The 19,487-nt window shown below is 41.8% G+C and overlaps 1 long non-coding RNA gene across 1 annotated transcript; it reads right to left on the bottom strand.

Moving 5' to 3' along the window:
* Window positions 1–219: 219 nt before the first annotated feature.
* LOC120745225 lies at window positions 220–15,028 on the bottom strand. The gene is made up of 3 exons (XR_005698593.1): window positions 14,933–15,028; window positions 13,531–13,533; window positions 220–242 (listed from the first exon to the last, which is right to left on the bottom strand). It is a non-coding gene; the product is annotated as an uncharacterized LOC120745225 (long non-coding RNA).
* Window positions 15,029–19,487: the final 4,459 nt, after the last annotated feature.

Here is a 19,487-nt window from a genome sequence, read left to right as displayed (position 1 = left end):
CCCCGAACATTATGGCTAACTGGGGGATTTCCCCATTTTAGTGCAGTGGACAGAAAACTCATTGTCACAGCCAAAGTGACCCCCACTGACTGATTTTTAGTTGTATTGTCTTTATATTCCCCTGAGTTATTAGTTCTGTTACTAGTCAGACTTCCAGTAGTATTGACCACAACCAACCAACCTGATGACACACACACACACACACACACACACACACACACACACACACACACACACACACACTGTGAAAAGCACAGAAGAAGAGCTCAGGATGGATGCTTTGTAGTAAAGTTACTGAATTTATATTAAAATCTACAGATGAGCTGTTAACTTAGTTTGACATGATTTTTAAATCAGGCAGCTAACTGAAGGTAGCCTTCCACTTTCTATCACAGTGATGAATCTAAAGGGGGGCATGGGGTTTAGAAAACCATATTTCTATCAAGGCTTTTGTAAATCGTTAGCCGGAGTACCCGGAGAGAACCCACGCAAACACAGGGAGAACATGCAAACTCCACACAAGAAGGACCACCCACGGAGTGGAACTGAACTCAGGACCTTCTTGTTGTGAGGCAACAGTGCTAATCATTGTGCCACTGAGCAAAGCCTGTAAACACATGTCAGGGCTCTAGAATAACTTTTTGCCATGGTTGCACTGGTGTGCCTAAAAATAAAATTTAGGCGCACCAGCATAAAATTTAGGCGTACAAGCACAAAAGTTAGGCGTACCCAAATTTTTTAACTGCATTACTTAACACCGCAGTTTTACATGTTCACGTTTTTTTGATTTGTAAATGATTAACTAACAACCTTTCAAAATGATTAACTTGACACCCCCTTTGCTGCCCAAATTAACAGCAGCTCCATCAGCCCCCATAGCAATGATTTTATCCAACCAGTTACTGCACTGGTCCCCAAGAGCAGCAAATGCTTTCTTTGAGGCAGCATAAATTCCTAAACAAATTAAAAAAAATACCATTTACTTATCAGATCAAGAGTTTACAATGCAGTCTTTTTCAGTTTGAGTTTCTATATTCATGTATTATTGCTATGTTTAATTTTCAATGATAAGAATATGCTAGATATGGTTAATTCAGTAACACGACGTAATATTATTAATCATATACATAGGCTACGTGGCATGACATGGCTTACCTTGGGCATGGGCATGCTGGACCTCAATGTGTCCAATCAGTATATTCGCTGGTCTTCCTTTTTGCAAGATACGAGCGTACACAATGACACATTCTTTTGTGGCGATGTCTGTCTCCATCGATCAGGAAGGCCATGTATGTACTGTTCGCAATTTCCACTGACGTCTTTTTTTTCAGTGTGTCAGCGATTACGCCTATAAACTGGGCGCACGCAACATCATTGCTGTATGTGGGGTTTATGTCCAAGCCATTTTTCTTGTGTAGAGTTATTTCTGACTTGAACTTAGTAAACGGAACTTCTTCTTTTGCAATATTGTAGGCGATGTTAAACTTAATGATCATCTCGGCCTCCTCCGATGACCTGTTTACTCCTGCCTGCGGCTGAAAGGCAGTGGGGAGCGGGGACATTTTGGCAGAGCATTTATCGCGGCATATAATGCGTCTTCTCGATGCTGTATGCTTTTTCAGCGTTTTAATTCTAAACGTATTAGCACCAGTGACAAATGCAGTGTTGCCGGCCATGGTCTTTCCACACTCGCGACAATAAATGCAGTGCATCATATTGTCAGCTTGGCTGTATCTTAGCCAGGGAAACTGGTCAAGCCACTCGATTCGAAATTTATTCGAAATTTTCTCACTTTTACTTTCAGTGGACGCCGGCTGGGAGTCGATCGATTTTTTCCGAGAAAATACTTGGTTGCACCGGTGCGACCAAGTATTTTTTTTACTTGGTCGCACCGGTGCAACCAAGTATTTTTTATTAGTCGCACCATGGAGAAATTTGGTCGCATTTGCGACCAAATTGGTCGCACTCTAGAGCCCTGCATGTAACATTCTGTGCAAATACTAATACATTTGTAAGAATGTGAAGCAAACTTTTCTTCATTTAGTATTCTGCAGAATTTTAAGGTTAAAAATTCATTTAATGTTTTGGAATAAGGCTGTAACACAACAAAATGTGAAAATGGTGATGTGGAGTGAATACCTTCAGGATGCCAGACAATACAGGTACACAGTCAGCTGATGTGAAGACTAGATACAAGGAAATTGTTACTATTTTCAGCAAAGAACAGCTATGAAGATACAGAAAGAGTCTGTTTCCCAGGAACAGTCGGCAGATACCACGGCTGTGAGAGTTTTCAGACATTTTTAAATTAAAAGAAAGATAAACAGACATAAAATAGAAATTAAGCATGTCAGTGAAAACCTTTTAATCTGAATGTAACTTTCCGAGTTACCCCAATAAGGACATCCTTAGTCTTACACTCCCATGTTTGCTATAGCTGCTCTTTTGTTTGCTAACACAATTGAAATGTATTATCCAAATGAAGCTGAAAAATAACTGATAAAAGTGACAATTGCATAGAAAAGTATCTTTTCTGCTGTTTGAACTTTTGTAAACTAAAGGCTGAACAAGTTTGGGGCCTCGTTTCAATTTGTGAGTGGATGGAAAATGTTTGAAAATGCTCCCCAAGTGACAACCTGTGTAGATGGCAAATGAGGCCAGCGAGGAAGTATCAAAAACTGCAGATCCATAAGTGCCGCTTGAAGCTGGTTTCAGAGGGAGGTCGGTCCCTATAGACACCCGTGTTAAAAATTTCCAACTCTGCAAAATTAAAAACCATACTTGCAGCTTGATACAAAATGGCTTAAGTATCATTTGTATCTTTATTTATCTGAGGATTTTCAAAGCCTGCTGTTAGTTCTTTTGCCCATTATGTGAAAACTGTCTCCTCAGTGCTTTAAACTCAAAAGCTTCTGTCAACTGTTGATCTCTGAGCTCTCTTTTAAAGACGCTGCTCCAAAGAAAACAGTGAATCTTTTCCTTGCTGGTCCCCATGATTATCAGATGGTGATGCAGCTGATTGTGTAATGGCCCACGTGCAGTTTCTTGCTGTGTCCCACTTAACTGTTTGAGGCCACCCCACATTCATATGTGTCAGGGAATATGAGGTGACAATGGACTCAACATTTAGGACTATGGGCTGTGACACAACAGGATACTCATCAAAATAATGAAACCAACTCCACGAACAAGCATAATATGTTGTATACACCATGGACAACACAGTTCTAACATAATTTATTAAAAAGAAATCAGGGTTCAAGAGACTAAAAGTGACTTTGGAGTCCACAGACTCTGCCAGTGAATAAGAGCATAAGGAGCCAGCTCTGAAAGAATTCAATTAGTCTATGTTTCAGTAATAACAGCTGACAGACTCTGCTGTTTGATTCCATTTGGGACAAACACATCATGACAGCCAGGCACAGTCAGATTATGACTATGAGGACCAGGTGCTCAGAACCAGAGCTATAGATTTGACAGCTTTACAAAAGATTCCAACAGCTCCACAAATTTTGGGCAGTTATGCGATTGTATACATTTACACAACATTTAACTGCATTTGTGAGGTTTTAAAAACATTTTCCAGATGTAGTATTTTGTGTATCCACTGAGTTTCATTTAAATTTAAAATGATAAAAACAAAACATAAGGTGGATGAACTGATGGAGCGATAGCAGCCATATTTATTCAATTCATTCAAGATTATTGTCTAACGAGCTTGGAAAGTTTTATAAGGACATTTCACTTCTCATCCAAGAGGCTTCTTCACTTCAACATTATGTTAGTAAAAGAAAATACTTTTAAAATGAATTTTATTTGTTCATTATGGATTTTTTCAATTTTATTTACACAGCGCCAAATCACAACAACAGTCGCCTCCAGCTTACGAGTCATCTGCTTTAGGCTACGTGTTTGAGTTACAGCGCTTTCAGAAAGACATCTACTTTGATAAAGTCTACTCTCCACTGCTGTGTAATCAATTATTGTAAATGTAAATGTTATCAGGAAATGATCAGACAGGAGAGGGTTTTCAGGAAACACTGTTAAATGTTCAGTTTCGATGCCATATGTTAAAACAAGATCTAGAGTGTGATTAAAGTGGTGGGTGGGTTCTTTTACAGTTTGAGAGAAGCCAATTGAGTCTAATAACAGATTAAATGCCATGTTGAGGCTGTCATTTTTAGCATCTACATGGATGTTAAAACCACCCACAATAATTATTTTATCTGAGCTCAGAACTAAATCAGATAAAAAGTCTGAGAAATCAGACAGAAACTCTGTGTAAGGCCCAGGTGGACCATAGATGATAACAAGTAAGACTGGTTTCTGAGTTTCACAGCTGGGGTGGACGAGGCGAAGCATCAGGCTTTCAAATGAATTAAAAGTCTGTCTGGGTCTGGAGTTGCCCTTGGTGAGGGGCAGGCAGGTTAGGTATTCGTGTATCTGCCAGTACATTGGGTTTTCACCGGTGAATGAGAGGGTTGTTTTCGTGTGCGTTCGGATCAAGGATCGAGTCCTTGTTTGCGCTTATGCACAGCTCAGATTACCCAGTCGGGTTCACTCAACAGTGCTCCACCTGGTAATTCTGTCATCCTCCTGCAAGCACCATGTTGTGCGTGTGACACAAAGGACTAGGGATGGGTACCGGTATCCGGTGTCATGATGGCACCTGTTCTGACATAAACGGTAGTAACCAGACCGAAAAGCAGCGCACATTTCGGTGCTTTATTTCGGTGCTTTTTTTCCTGAGCTGTGATGCACTTTAGATTCTAGCCAATCATTTTACGTTTCCGAGGATAGTAGGCGGGTCCAGGTACGTATGTTCTTTTAGAGCAGAGCTACAGATTAAAAATGCCCAAAGCGAAGCGGTCAAAGTCTGGCTGTACTTCACAGCAAAAGATGCAAACTCAGCAGCCTGCAACAAGTGCTTTAAGCTGATACTGTCAAAGGAGGTAACACAAATCCTTGTGAACAATTTGGCTGTTATGCTCAGGTCATTTGTAGGCCTGTGATCACACTGTCATTCCTGGGCATGATTCAAAATGATGCTCTGGGCAGGAAGGAGAACACATCTGCAAAAACGCTGTTGCAACGCAGCAACATCCGAAGACCCAACAAATCTCTTTCCTTCACTAGACTCATCAGAGAAGTGGTTTCAGCCTCTCTCCATGTTTTAAAGAGGTTGCAGTGATATCTCTATGTGTCTCCTCCCCTCCACTGCCGGCACTGTCATCTCATGTGAAGGCCACTGTTGTGTCCAAGGAATACAAAACAAGCAAAAAATAGTGATTAATTTTTTAAATTTCAAATATTGTATAACAAGACAAAACTGCAAACATGAACACATTTTCTTTTCCCACTTTTGGTAGAGTTGTGGTCTCTGGCCTGCTGCAGAGGAGGGTGACACAGTGAGCTCACAGGGGCAGGCGTGGTGGGAACAGGTGTGGCCAGGTTGATTGACTCGTGTTTCCTTTCCAGTCACCTTTCTCACTCACTATGTGTTAACAGACCTCTCTGCATTGAATCATATCTGTTATTAACCTCTGTCTCTCTTCCACAGCATGTCTTTATCCTGTCTTCCTTCTCTCACCCCAACCAATCACAGCAGATGGCCCCGCCCCTCCCTGAGCCTGGTTCTGTTGTAGGTTTCTTCCTGTTAAAAGGGAGTTTTTCCTTCCCACTGTCGCCAAAGTGCTGCTCACAGGGGGTCATTTGATTGTTGGGTTTTCTCTGTGTTATTATTGTAGGGTCTGCCTTACAATATAAAGGAGTGTCTGCATCCTGAGCTGGAAGGCCAACAAAACCGCAGTTTGCGTTGCTAATAAAAGGGCTGGTGCCCAAACGTAACGCCAGTGTGCGTGTGTGTGTTACGCGGTCCTGTGTCACACACTCATAACTAACTGAAGCCTGTCATTGAACTACCAAATAGACACATTGGTCCTCTCTGTCTGGCCACACACGTGGCAGCACTTCTGCTATCATTGTGTTCGTATTTAACAAAATCAAAATGCAGACATTAGTGTACACATGAGATACTAACGCAGCCAATCCTTCGACACGTTTGTGCTCTCTGCTCACAGAGTATTCAAACTGAACAAATCAAACCTTTGCATCAAAACAGAAACCATATTGCGAGGGAGGACAGAACAGAGAGCAGTGGGAACCACAGACAATATATACACAGAGCGGATAATGAGGGAACAGACCACAGGTGGGAACACAGCTGACACTAATCCAGACAAACGAGACATGGGTACATGGCTGGGAAGACTGAGAGACACCGAGAAGTGTCTCGGGAAAACAGAGCTCAAGAAACACCACGGTAGAAATTACACAAAAACTGGGTCAAAGACCCCGAACCATGGCACCATCCGTCTGAGGGGGGTAGCTGCTCCCCAGGCTTACAGAGAGTCGAACCAATATCAAGAAAGTAACAACAGAAGAAGAATAAACTGAGATAAAACAGAAACTGTCAGCAATGGTTGAGGCAAGCACAAACTGGGCATCACATCCACAGCCCTTTATCTGTTCATTTAAAGTAAGCTGTCAGAAACGTAGGTGTGTCACTTGAGTCTAGTTTCACCTTTAACAAACATATAAACAATGTAACCAGGTCACTCAGTTTTAGTGACACTGAGTACGATTTATGCTTTTATTTCCTGTTGGTTTGATTGTTGTAACCAATCAATCATTGTTGGCGTTTTACAGATATTAGAAAAATCTGTTATTTCTGTTAGAACAAGAACAAGAAAAGTGAAAAAACGACTCCAGTCTGAATGAATCTACACTGCAAAATACTTTTAGATTGTGTAAATATTCTGAATATTCAGAGTATACAGAATATACACAGTCAGCTTTGGCAATGTCTTTTCTGTAAATCTTACTATACTTTTTATGTGTTTGACAGTCTTACCTTACCTCGATCCAAGGCTGGACTGGGAGTAAAAATCGGCCCGGGCATTTTGACTAGAGACCGGCCCACCAGGATAAAGATTGAAAATGTGACGTCATTCAGGGGTAAAACCGCAAAGGATTCTGGGAACTTGTGGCAAGAGGTACTAGCGCACGCAGGCTTTAAATTGAACTCAGTTACACAGCGATAAAAAGAAACCCAAAAAATGGCAAGAAGCTGTTGTATTATTAACTGCAATAGCCGGTCGCATGACAGCCACGGGAAGCCGACGGGTAAAGATGGCGTTTTTTTTTTATCGGATTACGTCGTTGAAGAGAATTTTTTTAAGCCATGTTTCCGAAGTAAGAGCCGACGGATGGTCTGGATATACCAAATATAACGTCCCAGAACACTCCAGCTCACAGGTTAGTCTGCTCCAAGCATTCCCACAAAGGTCAGTCTGCTGTTGTAGTTAATGCGTCATTTTCATAACATAATTGGTGATATAGGTTACAAGCAAGTCTGGCGCTGAACAGAAATTGTCGCGCTATGCTCCTTTGTTTATTGTGCATAAATAGTGAATTGTCCTGACACAATATTGCGTTTCGCTTCTGTTATTATGGTACATTGACAAAAACATATACTTTTATTCACAGGGTAAAACAGTTGTTTTGTATCACTAATTGTCCAGTACGATTACAGCATACAGTATTATTGTCACTGCTACATTTCTGTGATGAACCAGAAATTATTTCCACTACTAATTAATTACAGTTGAGCTCAAAGGTCCTATTAATAAACGGTTAACGAATGTGTATTTATGAAGACGATTTGTGAGACTGGTAAACTTATGATACGTACGATGGTCTTTCGTTCTACACGGTGCATTTCAAGGTCCTGTACCCATCCGTCGCTAAACTGTACCTGGGCTTGTTGCAGTGACATGAAGTTACTAAACTTCATGAGTGTATGCACTCACTCCAAGAACCGTATAATTATAAATATGAGCGTGGTGAAAGTTGGGCAGCACGCTAACGTCTTTTGTCCCTCTGTGTGCTTGTAAGGGTCTGACCCTTTCACTCCTTTGATTTTTCCTCGTATCTATTCTTTGTCTTTTCGTCGAGTCTGTCTTTGTACGGACCGGTATTGTTCTCCTTTTGTTTTGTACATTCCTTTTTTGTGCGGCAAAGAAAAAACAAGAAGGTATTGGAACCGGAGAATGAACGTTTGCTGCAAATGCTTGCATTTGATGCGGTACTTGGATTGTTTTGCCACGAGTTCCCGGCATGCAATGCGCGAAGATCACGTGATTGCTAAAAAAAGGGGGAGGGTGCATCCGGCCTCCTCGGCTGTAATTGGTCCAGCCCAGAGTCGATCATGACCAATTGGCCAATCCAACACCTTTCATTATATATACCCTTCCTAAAAAATAAATAAATAAATCCATCGGCCCATAAAAACAAAAAATCGCCAGCGGCCCACCGGGCAAATGCCCGGTATGCCCGATGGCCAGTCCAGCTATGCCTCGATCCTTTTTTATCAAAGTTTTGGATTTTTTAAGTTACAATGTAATTCTGTTGTAAAGAATGGAATAAAGGTATCATCTTCTTAATTTGACATTGACTTAAATCTGGCATGGCCAATTTTAATTGATATGAAAACTGCTTTTACAGTTTCTTCCTAGTTTGTTTGTTTATTACGTGTTTCTGAGAAGCACTTTGTAGGTCACACTCGAGGGTCTCTGACTTCACTGTAGGTCTGCGTGAAAAGAAGCCATGTGGTTCTGTGAATAGAAACTACAGCTGCAAACCAGAGAAGAATGTTTTGCCTGTTCCCCACAGACAGCACAGCCTTATGTAAATAAACTTTGTTTATTTATTGTTTTCTCTTCTCGTGTGTTTATGAGGCCAAACAAACAGAAAATTCTTTTAATTCAAATAAATTCAACATCACCTGACAGCAATATTTATGTCAAGGTGCAAATATGTGTAGTTTACAACCTTTTTGTGAAAAGGGAAAGGTCAGTGTGACCAGCAGGACTCAGGGAGCATGTTTTGGTAACTGAACAGAAGAAAACAGAGCCCGGTGTTTTGTCCTGAACACTTTCTCGTGTGCCTTTCACGCACACTTAATCTTGAAAAGAGAGCGAGAGCTGAGACCATTTTAACTTGAAAATAATGCAGACCACTGTTAACTCAGGTATTAGCTTTTTAAAATAAACTCTACAAGGGTATCTGTACATAATTATGCAGCCTCAGTTTTTACCAGAACCTCTTTAGTATTAAGCAAACATATAGGCTGCATGCAGATAAACACTGACAACGGGGTGCCCCAAAACATGGACCATTGCCCCAGAGGCAGTCAGTTAACTGTGATGGGTTTGGTTTCAGGGTCTGTGTCCACACACAGTGCTACACTAGCAGCATCTGGTGTCAAAAGAAATTGTGTAAAGCAACTGTCTAAAAGCATTTTAGTAGAAAAGCGCAATATAAATGTTCATTTTAATGAGTCCCATCAATTTCAGTTAAGTGATTTTTTCAGAAAAATGTGCCAGAAAAATCTATTCCCAGATGCGTCGGAGTGTAATGCTGAGTGTTTTTGCGAAGGACCTGGATGTGAACCCACTGGTGAGCTGTGACCTTTCTGTGTGGAGTCTGGATTTTCTCCCCGTGTCTGTGTGGGTTCTCACCAGCTACTCCAGCTTTGTCCCAAAGTCCAAACACACAGATAGATTAGGTCAAATGGTGATTACGTCACGGTCGGCGGGGCAGACCGAGGGGAGTGAGTGAGGTGGACCCAGGAGCAGACAGAGGCGAGGAGGTGATCAGGAGAAGTGGCGACACATGAGGACACAGCTGAGTCGAATAATGACAACACAGGGGAGCGTAACACTGGACACAGTAACATGAGACACGGACCTTCAAAGTAAAACAGGAAACATGACAAGCACCTAAGAGCAAACTCTTAACCAGAATAACACTGAAACTTAGAATTCTACTATTATTATGTGGGAATGGTTTTCTGTCTCTCTGTGTCAACCCTGTGACAGACTGGCCCACCCCGGGGAAAATGAAATGCTAGGCTAAGCCATGCATTACTATACTGGGCCCAGCAGCTGTCACATGGAGCCAAACTGTCATGGTGCTGGCTCGGTGACCCACTGTTAGGGATGGGTATCGAAACCCGGTTCTTGTTGAGAACTGGTTCCCACTGTTTCAGTTCCTTGGAATTGGTTGCCATTTGTGCAAACGATTCCCTTATCGATTCCAGTCGCCCCGAATGACGTCATCACGTTGCGGAGCATCATTTACCTGGCAGGAAACACGGCGCCTAAGCGGCTCAAACCCTCGAAAGTTTGGTTATACTTTACGAGAACGGATGACAACAGGACAACTTGCAATACTTGCAAAGTAGACTTTTCATTTAAGGGAGGAAACACTACGAATGTGCAAAAGCATTTGCTCACAAAACACGCGATGACCTTAAATGAATGTCGTGTTTTTAATTCCGCTCCGGACTCGTGAATCTCAACCCAGCAGCAGCGGTAACGTTTGCACGTCCTCTCCCGTTAATGCGGCAGGTAAATAATCAACTAACAGTGCGTATTATGTTAGTGCGATCTGCCTTATTACAAACCTGCCATCACTGTGCATTTAGTGACCATGATGAGAGAGACAGAGTCTGGCTCAGATGCTGGCAGTTCTCGCTGTAGTCTACCGGTAGCGTCTCCTTTCAGGCAGGATAGACGAATGTCACCGAGCAGAGACTCAGTTTGTGGTCAAAGGCTTGCACCCGTTTGCCACAGCAGGTGATTTTCAGTAAGTGAATGTGTTTAATTGTAGGCAGGGACATTACTGGATATTCTTGTGTAATTGCTACAGAATAATTTATGTTATACTTTGTTATTGCTACAGAAGAATATTTATTTTATTATTTTACATTTACAATTTTTTTCCTGGGGATCCCTGTGACGCCCCATTGAAGAGCCGTAGGCTGGATCTCTTAAGATCTCACTGTTGGGTTTGTAAGGCCATGTTACTCCTAAATTTCTATCTTGTTCAAAGAGAAGATATAAAACAAAGTTCTAAGCTAATCGACCTTAGTGTTCTCCTTTTTAAAAATAAGAATCGATAAAGAATCGAATCATTAAACAGAATCGAAAATGGAATCGGAATCGTGAAAATCTTATCAATACCCATCCCTACTCACTGTGCTTTTGTGGTTTCATTGATATTCTTGGATTTAGTGTTATTCATTTCCTTGCTCTTCCTACTGTTGGATTATAATATTATTTTATGCCATGTTAGACCCCTAATTAAAGATTGTGAATTATTATGTAGTTTTGGTTTGCATTATTCTCCTGAATTAGAAGAAGGTGATAACTCTTGCATTTGTTAAATTGATTTGCATTACATTAGACTGCTGATTTATTGTGGATGAATGATATTGTTTATGATGCATTATACTGCTGAGTTATAAGAAATACTGTTTGCAGAAAGTCATCGCCTTATTTGTCTGATTAGAAGAGAACAGAACATGCTGGAGTTTTCTGCCCCATCTCAGCAGGAGCAGATAAACAGGGAGCCAAGGTCGTAGCTTAGGCACCGGGTGAGAGAAAGAATGTGAATGTTTAGGCTTTTATGATAAGGTGGGGCCACTAGAGGCTATAAGAGTTTGATCAATGCTCCACCATTTTGAGATCTGATGCTGTCTGCGTACAGTGTCCATCTCCCACGCGTGTGATCATTAAAATCATCGTTTGACTCAACCCGGCCGGACCAGTGTTGTTATTGTGGTTTTTCCTCTTGTATCCATCCCCAATATTTGAATCCATAACAGTTTGGGGGCTCGTCCTGTGGTATTGGGGTGGAAGTTGGAGGTTTGGACGGTCCGAGGTTGTCGAACGGACAGGCACGAGCCAGTGGTCTGACGTGAGTGGGCATAAGCCGGCTTATACAAAGGTAAGGCACTACCTGTTGAATCTATTTCCAAAGTGTGCCAAATTGGACATGATAAAATTAAAGTCTACTCACTGAAATTACTGGTAGATGTCTGTTTTGATTTTGATGAAAAAATCTCATGAGTTAATGCAGTTAGAGGCTGCTAAGAAATTGAGTTAGAGGCTCAAGTAGTTTGGTAGGGAATTGGTCATTTTGTGAGTTAGAGGCTCCATTGATCACTAGGTTGCACCTGCCTCAGTCATACTCTTGTTTCGAGGAGTTGACTGCTGTTTCAAAGTGTTATAAATTATTATAGGACGGCAGTTAGAGGCTGCTAAGAAGCGCAGTGCTCAGAGGTAACGCTTGCCAAGGCCGGGGACGCCTAGGCCTTGTCCTCTTTGAGGGATAGTCAGTTGGTCACTGTGGAGCTTGGGGCACTCCAGAATAACTAGTGGTTGCACCACTTTACCGTTTGGAACAGTATCTGTGCTTTTTTGGACACTGTTAAATTGAGTTAGGGACTTTAGAGATGAGGCCAGATACAGTTAGAGGCTGATACTGGTTAATTGAAAGTTGGACTTTCTTTGGTTGGACCCGTTAACTTAAATTTGTCAAAATTGTGTAGGCGCTAAATCTGTCAGGCCTGAGAGTGATTGTAAATATAAGACGTCTTTGTAATATAAAATAACAGAGCTTTGTGTGAGACTGTGTGTGACGACAGCGCACTGCAGCGCTGCGAGCTATTTTTAAACTGTGTGTGAACATGCAAATGAGGTGGCTGCTGTGAAGCACACAGAGGATTTTTGCTTCCTGTTTAGCGTGTTTTTGAGTTTTATAATTACAATTCGCAAACAATGATACATGCCTGTAATTAAAACGCTGATTTTGCTGATTATAATATTACAAATAAGGTTTTGAATGACTAGGGTGAATGTTTGATGTTTGGCTGGGTTTTGATATAGAAGAGACAAATCGTGCATGATTTAGACCGGCACTTCAGTCGGCAGAGTAAGATTGTGTGATAATTACGGGGGTGATTTGTTTCAGTTTTGTGGTGTGAAATATGTTGGGTTTTAAAACTGAAGTAGAGAAAGGAGAAATAAAGGGAGAGTGGAGAATTATTGAGAAGTAGAGAGAGGAGTGTGTTGGGAGACTGGCATGTAGTCTGCACTGTAAAGGTGGGCGTGTTGCCTGCTGGTCTATTTAACAGTGATGAAAATGATATTAAATAAATCTCTTAGTGTGTTAATACAGGTGGCTACGGGCCTGGACCAACCGCCCCCACAAGCACAGCGGCCGAAGCAAAATTATAGTAATGGAAACCACACTCAGCAAGAATCAGCAGCTGTGGAAAAGACAGCAGCTAGCAGAGAATTGGAGGAGAAATTAAGAGAAGTTTTAACACATAAAATTGGGGCCAACAGACTTGTGGAGGTTGGGAAGGCGTCCGGAGCATCACAACAAAAGGTGAAACAAAAACACACACAAGCAGAGAAATGTGAGAGAAAGGCACGTGTTAGAGAAATGCCTTGTTTGAGAAAAAAGTTAAATTAACCCACCTACAAACGCACACACACGCAATGAAGAAACAGCTTACACTCATGAACACGTGAAGATTTTCCAGCAAGGTTAAAGCAGCGAAACTTAACATACACCTGTTGTTAAATGATAAAGTTTATCCACTACTAACAAATAAACTCTCTGGGTTGCAGGACAACAACTTAACTTCAAAAAAAACGACACTGATCTGACCAACCAGTGATGACACGACAAATTTAGTGGTTAAAAGAGTCAAATTGTGACATGTTCTCTGCTGATTGATTAATACAAGTGATTACTGAATGAAAGAAAATTCCTGTTTTGGGCTTTTAAACATGATCTTAAGAATTTTAACATGTACCTGTGTTGTCCTGTCAGCTTGGTGGGTTATGAGTTGATTATATAGTGAGAAAAAACAAAAAAAGGGGGAGAGACGGCTGACACAGGGCCTGGCCCCGTTGTTTCTCCCCTCTCTGAATAACAGCCAACACAACATCATTTTCCTGTTCGTCTGTTTTTGTTTTGTTTTTTCTCTTTATGTTTGATTACAGGCTGCTTTGTCGGCCCTGAAAGCCGAGGCTGACCTGGACTCCTGCTCTCCCCGCTACCATCTTGGCTCTCTCCTCCACCATCTTTAATGTGACCCTGACCAAATGCTACAGCAGCTGGACCCACAACAACAACCTGAAAATGTCAACAGTGCTGCAGGAAAACGATCTCATGCAGCGGAGACGGAGAGCGTTAAACCCAAGGCCCGTTTCACTACACGGGGAGATTTCCAGACAGCTTCAGCTGACAGAGCTGTGACGAGACGCCCATTGAGCCCGGATGAAAAGTGAGGCCGAGCAAAAGACCTTAACAACTCTGCATTAAAACTGTGCAGGACAGTGACGGACCAACACTGATCATCGGGCAGTAAAAAGGGCGTGCCAGAGACAGGAGGAGTAACTGAGGTCAGGAGGCACCTCAGAATGGACAAAAGCACCAGGAGAAAATAAGCTGAAGGCACAGGTGTCGGGGCTCGGCCAGGAGCTGACCTCTGAGAAGAGCCGGACAGCAGAGCTGCAGAAGGCCGTGGAGCAAAGCAAGGGAAACATCAATGGACTTCAATCTGACGTGTACGGAGAAGACTCTGAGGTTTCTGCCCTCAGTAAGAGCTCAAGACATCAGAGCAGAAACTGAGCATGGCTCAGGAGGAGCTGGCTGATAATCGAACCCATCAGTCAGGCTTGGAGTCCCAGACACAGGACTTGAAATCAGGCCGGAGCTTGCTGGAGCAGGAGGTTGCCAAACCTGACGAGAAGCTCCAACAGCAGGAGCAAACCCTGAAGGAGCTACAGAAGCAAAAGGGTCAAGTTAAGGAGGAGCTGGACAAGGAGAAGATGCAGGACACTGGAGAAAAGGACTGCCTCAATTGGGGCCAGAACCAGTATGGACAGAACTTTGAGCAGCAGCACCAATGGATGCAAACGGACTGAAAAGGAGGAGGGCAGGACCCCAGGGCACGCTTCAGGCCGTGGTTTACCCAGAACACCAGAACAGGGAAGTGATGAACACAAACACACACATCTACATGCACTGACTCAGAATGAAGAGAAACACACATATGAACACATATGCACTCGTTGATTGAGTGAGAACTGACACACACACACGCGCTGAGTCAATTCACTGAGAAGTGATCCACACACACACACACACACACACACACACACACACACACACACACACGCTTGTGCAATGAAGAATGCTTTACTAACAAATGCTGCACGCAAACATCCAAATACAGAATCTGTTACAACAACAAGAAGCCATTGATTGTTTATTGGTTAAATGCGTTTCATGTCACCCAGAGGGCATTTGTGTAGATTTAGGGGACAGGGTCTAAAGCAGTTTGGTTATGAAAACAATGTGTGTGCGTGATGTCTGTTTATGGCTCAAGGCCTCGACTGAATTGTTTACTGTGCTTCACACAGCCTGATAAGGAGCAGTGGTACAGAGTGAAAATGATGAATTAACAGTGTGAGCCTTATTTCGGAGCGCTACATTGTTGTGAGTGAGATTTAATTGAAGGAGGAACACACTGAGAAAAAAAAAGGGGCCAGCCCTTGGATTTATGTAAGCATCTCGCGTGTGTTTAACACAATTGCCTCAGGCTTTAAAGATCTGTATGAAATTCTGGTTTCCAGTGTGAGAGAAAAAGTCATGCAGTTATTAGAGCTAGGTTAATTGATGATTCTAAATTATCCATGAATGTAAGTGTAAATGACTGTTTGTTTCTATCTGATAGACTGGTCAGCTGTCCGGGGTGTACCCTGCCTGATAACCTATCACTTCAGGGTTATTTCCCAGCCCTGCTGCAACCAGGATAAAGATAGGAGGATGGTAGTTGTTGTAGACCCCTTCAATTTTTATGGTAACCAGGATCTAGACTTTGTTGAACCGCATGCAATATGAAGACAACATGTAGTATTTAAGTGACCAAGTAGTATTTGGATAAAAGTTACTGAATAGTGTTGAAATAAACTGACAGAATTGAAGGATTAAAATATTCCCGGAGCTCAACTTCCTCCATCTGAACATGTTTCAATTGTGTTTTTTTTTTTTTTGACACTTTTTATTTATTTAGGAACATTTTTATGCAACAAGATAAAATAAAAAAGAAAAAGAAAAAACAGAAACAGTATGAGGTCATGGGAAGATAACATACACCTGTACATACATCTACACATCCACACATACATACGTCAACAAGTCTGCATTACTAATTCTATGCATTAAAGGGTGCTGCCACAAGCTGTAAAGTCCAGCCCTTTTCTCCACCGTCTCCTTCCCAAATCTCCCTGCAGTTGCAGAGTGAAAGTCATACATTCCATCAATTTGACGTCTTCCACTATAGAGGTAAAAAGTGTTACAGTGGGAGGATCTCTACAGAGCCAGCGTTTTGTTATGGCCTTCTTCGCAGAAGCCAAGAGAACTTTCAGAAGGTAAACATCATCTGCAACTAAATCGTCTGTAAAATATCCCAGATACAATGAGGTAAATGTACAAGACACGTGGAATCCCAACACCTCTGTAATTATCTTTATAACTTCCATCCAGAAGGGTCGTATGAGTGGGCAGGACCAGAATATATGACCGTAATCAGCCATGACTTCCCCCCAATTCCTCCAGCAAAACGCAGGTGTAGCACTGAATTTAGACTTCTGTTTAGGCGTTATGAAATAGCGTATAATGTTCTTCCAGCAGAAGTCCCGCCACATGTTGGAGTTAGTCGTGGTAAACTGTGTCTCCCAGATCCGTGCCCACCCATCTTCTGTAATCACAATGTCCATTTCTTTTTCCCATTTCTGCTTTATCTAAATCGTTGAGTGCCCTTTGAGCTTAGTCAGACATTTATACAGTTTACTTATCAAGGCTCTGTTACTCCCAGAGTCATAAGCATCAATGAAAATATTAACAATCGAGAAGTCTCCACGGACACAGCTCTTCAGTCTTTTGCCAATATATAGTCACGGAGTTGCAAGTATCGAAAAAAAGTCTTGTTTCTCGAGATCGTAAGTCTTGCATAGGGTATCAAAAGCCATAATTTTAGATTTTACAATAACCAAACACCCAGCAGTGATTCCATGCCACACCCATTGTTTGAATCTACTATCGTGGGAAGCAGGTAAAAAATCAGGGTCATACGCTGGCCACCTCAGAAGTTTTATCTCTTCCTGGAGTTGTGCCTGCTTGACCACTCCCCTCCATATTTTTAATGTAAAAGTGACCCAGTGGCTGGGCGTCAAGGTATCGTCCAAATCAGAAGCTGCGTGACCAAGTCTAGACTGGATTGGCGTGTCCGAGAGAGACATCTCAATCGTCTTCCACCTCGCACAAAAAGATGGATTACACCAACACACCAAGGACCTCAGCTGAGCAGATAAGTAGTAATTCCTTAATGAAGGTACAGCCAAGCCCCCTTTGTCTTTCGGCAACTGCAAAGTAGAGAACTTCACCCTTGGTCTTTTGTTAAGCCAAATGAATCTCGAAATCTGCTTATTCCATTCCCTGAATTGCTTCTCTGGAATTTGAATAGGTAAAGCAAGAAAAAGATAGAGTAGTTTGGGAAGAATATTCATTTTAATTATCTGTATCCTGTTGCCAAGGTCGAGAGGGAGCAAGGCCCAAATGTTGAGCTCGCTATATATTTCTCTATTAATACGACTGTAATTAATATCGTACAGTTGTGTCAGATCTCTAGGCAGAAACACTCCCAAATATTTGATAGCAGTTGCCTCCCAATTAAACTTGAATTTTGCCAGTAGTGTCTGGTCCGGAGAAAAATTAAATGACAGAACTTGAGTTTTTTTGACATTAAGAACATACCCTGAATACAGGCCATATGTTTCCAACATCCCCATTAACACTGGTATACCTGAGCTGGGATCCGTGATTGTCACCAAGACATCATCTGCGTATAAACACACCTTGTACTCGTCCCCTCCTATTACAATCCCTTTCAACGATGTTTCCTGACGTATAGCCTGGGCTAGAGGTTCGATAAACAAGTTGAAGAGGTAGGGGCTTGCTGGACACCCCTGTCTACATCCTCGTTCTAAAAAAAATAGTATCGGAGAGGCTACCGTTAATTTTTATTCTGGCAGTAGGGAGAGAATAAAGAGCTTGGAAACATCTTATAAACTCGCTACAGAAACCAAATCTTTTCATCACTAGGAAGAGGAAGTCCCAATTCACTGAATCATATGCTTTTTCAGCATCTAAGCTAAGAATAATTGAGCTTTTTTTCTTATTATTAATGTGTTCGATGATGTGTAAAGCTCGTCTAATATTATCGTGGGTTTGTCTATTTTTCAAGAAACCCGTTTGGTCTTCATCAATCAAAGAAGGCATTACAGCATCCATTCTTCGCACCAAAATAGTTGTGTATAGTTTATAATCTGAGTTCAGGACACTTATCGGCCTATAAGATTTGCAGTTTAGTCTATCCTGTCCCCCCTTTGGCAAAACAGATATGAAGGCCTCCTTCCAAGAGGGAGGTACCAGACCTTTCAAAATATAGTTAAAACTAGTTTCCAACAGGGGAAGAAGGCTTTCCCTCATGGCTTTGTACCATTCGGCAGGGAGCCCGTCGGTACCTGGTGATTTATTGGATTTAAGGCTGGAGATAGCTTTAATTATTTCTTCTCGAGATATTAAGGACGTTAACTTACTATTTGCTTCTCGACCAATCGTAGGCAGGTCTAAGGAATTCAAAAAGTCCGTCATCTTATTTACATCACCCTGAGTAGATTGACTATATAAGGATTTGTAATACTTTTCAAACGCTTTTTGAATTTTATCCAGGTCAGTTACAACATTGTTACCAACCGGGTCTCTAATCTTATAAATATTATTTTCAGCTTGCTGTTTTCTAATCCGCCACGCCAACTGCTTCGCCGCCTTAGGCCCCGCCTCATAATACCTCTGTTTCATGAATCTTATGTTTTTCTCTACTTCTTCGCTCAATATCTTATCTATCTCCTGCTTAATCTGTCTGATCTGGTGGGTTACTGTAGTATTTTTATCCTTTAGACCTGACTGTTCCAAGGCCATTAATCTATCCTGCAGTTGTAACAATTCTTGTGACTTTTTCTTTTTAATCATGGTCGACCACGCAATTATTTTTCCTCTGAGGACAGCTTTGGCTGCATCCCATACAATACTGTGATTTGTCTCTCCATTATCATTGTCCTGCAGGTACAAGTTAAGATCGGCTGTCATTTGTTTCACAAAAGCGGGGTCATTTAACATACCGGTATTTAGTCTCCACAAAGTTGTCTTCCGTGTCCCATCCAAATGTAACGTTATATAAATTCCACTGTGGTCAGAGTGGAATTTGGACCTTGGACCTATTCTGCAATCTTTTATCCTGTGTAAATCCCTATTAAACATAAAACAGTAATCTATCCTCGAATACACTGAGTGTCGAGCAGAGTAAAAAGTGAATCCTGATGCTGACCCATGGATAGATCGCCACACATCAAGAAGTCCTAATTCCGTTAACATTCCTTTAACTCGTTTCCCTCCAGACGTGCTTTTCCTGTCCCTATTATTTGAGTCTAATCGGGGGT

The sequence above is a fragment of the Simochromis diagramma genome, unplaced genomic scaffold (assembly GCF_900408965.1).
Source record: "Simochromis diagramma unplaced genomic scaffold, fSimDia1.1 OVJJ01000021.1, whole genome shotgun sequence".
NCBI classification, from domain to species: domain Eukaryota; kingdom Metazoa; phylum Chordata; class Actinopteri; order Cichliformes; family Cichlidae; genus Simochromis; species Simochromis diagramma.
This window is presented reverse-complemented; position numbering and strand designations above follow the sequence as displayed.